The sequence below is a fragment of the Bubalus kerabau genome, chromosome 15 (genome assembly GCF_029407905.1).
Source record: "Bubalus kerabau isolate K-KA32 ecotype Philippines breed swamp buffalo chromosome 15, PCC_UOA_SB_1v2, whole genome shotgun sequence".
Taxonomy (NCBI): Eukaryota; Metazoa; Chordata; class Mammalia; order Artiodactyla; family Bovidae; genus Bubalus; species Bubalus kerabau.
In genome coordinates, this window is record NC_073638.1 from 58,429,778 (window position 1) to 58,435,173 (window position 5,396).

At 37.8% G+C, this 5,396-nt stretch overlaps 1 long non-coding RNA gene across 2 annotated transcripts; it reads right to left on the reverse strand.

The window, feature by feature from the left end:
• Positions 1–1,906: 1,906 nt before the first annotated feature.
• On the reverse strand, positions 1,907–5,396 carry LOC129628290 (uncharacterized). 2 transcript variants are annotated; one of them, XR_008702755.1, is made up of 4 exons: positions 5,375–5,396; positions 4,881–4,982; positions 2,918–2,988; positions 1,907–2,524 (listed from the first exon to the last, which is right to left on the reverse strand). It is a non-coding gene; the product is annotated as an uncharacterized LOC129628290 (long non-coding RNA). The 2 variants fall into 2 exon arrangements; XR_008702754.1 differs by lacking the exon at positions 5,375–5,396 and having other exon boundaries at positions 4,881–4,994.

A 5,396-nucleotide genomic window follows, 5' to 3' on the forward strand; every position in this document is an offset into this window, starting at 1 on the left:
GGGAAAGAGGCATGTCAAAATTTAGAAGTTTGGGATTATCAGATACACACTACCATACACACTGCTATCAGATGTGTTCAGCAAAGATCTACTGTATAGCACAGGGAACTATACTCAATATGTTATAATAACCTATAAGGGAAAAGAATCTGAAAAAGTATATATATATATATATATATATATATATATATACACGTGTGTGTGTGTGTGTAACGGAATCACTCTACTATACACTTGCAACTAACACAACATTGTACATTAAAATACTTCCATTTAAAATATTAAAAAAAAAAATAGGAGTCAAACTGAAAGAGCTTCTAATGGCCAAAGCTAGGACAATTTCAGCAGAATAACATAGTATTAGATTATGACCCAAAGTACAAAACATGTTCATGAATCCCCCTCACATAAATTTGTGTTTCTCATGCGTGCATGCTCAGTCATGTCTGACTCTGTGACCCCATGGGCTGTAGCCTGCTAGGCTCCTCTGTCCTTGGTATTTTCTTGGCAAGAAAACTAGAGTGGGTTGCCATTTCCTCCTCCAGGGGATCTTAATGACACAGGGAACAAACTGGTGTCTCTTGTGTCTTCTGATTTGAGAGGCAGATTCTTTACTGACTGTGCCCCTTGGGAAGCCACTGCTCAGTGTATCCATGTGTATACATCTTTATGTATGTCTGTATGTAATCATACAGATTACAGTTACATCAAAAATTTTAATAACTGTAATTGCTTACATATATTACTATGTGGCAGGTCCTGTCCTTAAACACTGTGCAAATATGGATCACCTTAATCCTTAGAGCACCCTATTGGGGTAGATATTATTGTTACCATTTAACAGATGAGGAACCCAAGGTTTGTCACATCAATGCACAAGTCACAAAGGATGCAATGAGTGCAGCACATTGTAGGTCCTGGCAGCCATAAGACGCCAGTGGGGCACTGGCACCTCAGGCCTGTCCAGCCACTGAAGAGCCAGGGGCGTTAGTGTACCCTTTCAAGTCTCAGCAAAAGGCTCTGATATAATTTTCTCAATGTCAGCCTAAGATTTAAACCTAACACCAAAATGCAAACTCTCAAGATCTCTGCCATACAACCAAAATAGTAAATACCAACACTGTGATAATAATTACACTGATATTGTATGAAAATGATACAGTTTTACTAAAATGCAATGTAGAGCCTCAGAAGTTGTATGAAGTCTCTTAAGTCTCTGAGGAAAATGTTGTTATTAACCTGTTAAGTAAAAAGACAGTCAAATATCTGCCGAAGCAAAAGAGCCAGAAAACTCACTCAATGGAGAGACATAGGAAAACTTCTCAAGCAGAACCTGGTTAACCTGAACGCTGTGTTCCCAGAATTTTAGCTGAGTTCTGCTTTTAAGAGGGGAAACACAATGGAACAAGCTGAATTTTCATTTCTCTGGAACTAAAACGACAATCACAGCATCCAGAGGTCTTCTGGGTCAGAGCAAAGTCAAGGTCCAGCCTCCAGCCCCTACCACCACATGTCTGTTATGTATTAAAACAAAATACTGGCTCCCTGGGGCAGAGCAGAGAGCAGACAGTGGAAAGGCGTGGAATACTGGCTACCAAGTACCTGTTTTGTGCTAAGAACTGGGCCAGATATCATCCAGAATCCTTTATTGTTTCTCATAACAATCTTTTTAGGAAAGTTTTTTTTTTTTTTTTTTTAGACTTTACATAACTGTATTAGTTTTGCCAAATATCAAAATGAATCCGCCACAGGTATACATGTGTTCCCCATCCCGAACCCCCCCTCCCTCCTCCCTCCCCATTCCATCCCTCTGGGTCGTCCCAGTGCACCAGCCCCAAGCATCCAGTATCGTGCATCGAACCTGGACTGGCAACTCGTTTCATACATGATATTTTACATGTTTCAATGCCATTCTCCCAAATCTTCCCACCCTCTCCCTCTTAATATTAACACCATTTCACATGTGAACCCAAGGTTCAGAGAGATAAAATAACTTGCCTAAGATCACACAGCTAATAAGAGATGAGGATAGTATTTGAATTCAATCAAGACTAGCTCCAAAGACTTCCTCTTTGTAAAACCACAACCCAGAAAGGGTAGTGAAAGATATCAGCAGACCCCTGAGCTTGAGGGAAAGCTAGTTGAGGGAAAGCCCCAGAAAGGACCTTGTGCTACTATGACAAAATGCAGACCCCAAACTCCATGTTTGTAAGAAGGGGTCAAACCACAATTAGGCAGTGGATGATACATCCTCCTGTTACTGGGTCACCACAGGACAGGCCAATAATCAAGAGACAAGTTTGGGGCAAGGAATAACGACTTTATTTGGAAAAGTCAGCAAGCCAAGATGATGGGTTCATCCCCACAAAGAACCAGCTTGCCTGAGTTAGAATTTAGGTTTCTTTTATACTAAAAGAGAAGGGAGTAGTCGAACATCTCCTGGTTCCCATCAGCTCCCTAGAGGGGATGTGTTAATTTCTTCCTCCCTGTAGTCATTCACAGATGGGACTGGTTAGGATGTTTGCTGTGAGGTAAACAAATGTACTTTAGCTTAATGCTCATTACCTGGGAAGCACGGTTTCCAAAGATGGGCCATTATCCATAAATTAAGTTTATAGGCAACATCCTTTTAGTGATTAACTTGTAAAAGAATACAAAAAGTTCTTCCCTATAACATGCCTAGGTGGTGGTGGGTATGAGCATGAAATAGCTAACTGGGAGACACCAGAGAATCTGTCATAGAAAGTCAGATTAGAGAGGTAGATTTCCTGAACCTAGAGAAGAAGAGAATGAGTTTCATTTGCATGTTCCCTGACTATAACCGTGCTTACTATGGGCAGGATACTTTCCTGCTTTTTCTCATTTCATTCTCATTATGTCCAATTCATAAGAAGAAACTGAGACATTAATTGCTTACCTAACTAACCTAATGTCAGAGAGTCAGTGTCGAGCCAGATACTCTGTTTCCAGAATCCAAGTTCTTAATCACTAGGAACAAAAAACAAAGCTCAAATACTGAGATTTAACCCATATTATTTAGTCTATTAAAAATATTGTTTTATTGCCATTACAATACTGAATTTTATTTTATTCTAGTAATAAATTTTATTAGTATTGAGTTTTATTACCATAGTTTGAATTTTAGTACAACTATAATACTTGGCTTGTTATTAATACTGTATTATATGTATTATTTTAGTACTGTTATTTTAGTTTTATGGCAATAATTGTCATCTTTACAGCTCTAGATTTTATTATCGTTTCCATGTTTAGTGTTTTAGCAATAGTTTTTTTAAATTTTATTGAAGTATAGTTGATTTAAAATAGTGTGTTAATTTCTGCTGTACAGCAGTGATTCAGCTATACATATATATTTATATATTCTTTTTCATATTGTTTTCCATTATGGTTTATCACAGGTTATTGAATAATATCCTGTACAGTTCCCTGTGCTATATGGTAGGACCTTGTTTGCCCATCCTGTATATAATAGTTTGCATCTGCTAACCCCAAACTCCTACTCCTTCCCTCTCCTGCCTGCCTCTTCCTTGACAGCCACAAGAGTGTTCTCTATATCTGTGAATTTAATAACAGTTTTATGGCCTTCATAGAAATGGAAAATAATGACAATAATGGTATGAAAGTCATCTCATGTTTGCTTGTATCAAATGAAGAATGAGTAAATCTAGCACCAGCATCAATGCTGCAATTTGGTTTACCCAACACCTGTTCAAAAGCCTTTCCCAAGTGCCTCCCTACACAATCATTGCAAAAGTGGAAAGAACTACATTTCCCAGAACTCTTTGCAGCTCGGGTACTCATATGACTTTTAGTCAATGAAGAAATATTGGGTTGGCCAAAAACTTCATTCAGATTTTACCCTAAGAGCTTATGGGAAAACTAGAACTAACTTTTTTGTCAACCCAAAACATCCACTCAATCCTTGGAAAGCAAAAGTGACACGAGATAGAGGAATATGATGTAATGGTCACACTCCATGAGATCAGATCTGAAGCACTTGGTCCTTCTGGGTAGCTATAACTAAAGTTCTGGCACCACAGGTGATTAAGAGCTAGACATCATTAGCAATGGTATTTCTTCTAGATGACTTCATATTGCAGCTAGAAGTTTCTCCGTGCTGTGTTCTTCCAGTTGTGTAAAATCAAAATAAATTTCCTGGCCTTCATTTACATGTAATAAACCTGTTAATGTCCTATAACAAAACCCATTCCTGAAGTGAATTCTGTTATTTATTTATTTATTACTAAGAATCTTCATTAATATATAACACTCCACTCACTGATAGACTTTTGAACTTTTGAAGTGGGAAAGGATATTTAGAGGTTAATAAATTTGAACTATTTCCTACTGTGAGAGAACTTTCTTAGAGTAATCTTAACATTCAGCCTTCTTTTTATCCCTTCTAGGAAAGGGGGATTCATTTTGGCTGTTTGAAATCCTTTGCAGTCCACAGTGCTCTCATCTGGCATGCCCTAAAATGTCTTCCGTAGGAAAGCATTTGTATATATGCACTTAGGGTTATGTGGTTAGATACATTTGGAGAATAAATGCTAAGCTAAATAGTTACATAGCTTATTGCAGAATTTCTCAGAGCCTTTCATATACCAATATTCATAGACAATCTTCAAGAAGTAGTAAGCTATGCAATTATTTTCCAAACATTTGATGAAACATTTTTCTTTTGTGATGAATCTCCAAGAATTTCTGTCACACGAGATGACTTTCATGATACTTGCCTTAAATTAGTGGATCACCCGAAGAATAGGAATTTCAACTTCAGAATAGATGAGTAAAGAGGTCTGAAAACCAAAGATCATTTGGGCCCCTAAGATAACATTACAGAAAAGCCACCAACTTACCAATCTTGAGATCAGTACTTTTTTTCCAAGAGCCCCAACTCAAAAGGAACCCTGCTGTGTGATCTGAGTTGCTGCCTCTCTTCTGGTGTTCCAGGTTATCTACTGATACATCACAGATCATCCTGACACTTAGTGTTATAAAAATAGTAGAGAGAGTTCCTACACACCCGTCACCCAAGTTTCCCTAATGTTAACTTCCTATACAACCTGAATACATGACCACAGTTAACTAATTTGGTATAATGCTTATTGACTAAACTGAAGACACTATTAAACTTCACCAGTTGATCTACTAACAATTTTTTTCTACCCAAAGATCCTAGCCAAGATCCCACATTATGTTTAGCTGTAATTTTCCCTTAGTCTCTTCCAGTGTGTAACAGTTTATAAGCTTTGTCTTTCACGATCTTGGCACACTTCTGACAAGTACTAGTCAGCTATTTTGTAGACCAGTTTTCTCATAATTGGATAGAGATTAGGGTCAAACTACTCACCTGATACCTGGCTTCTAAGAGG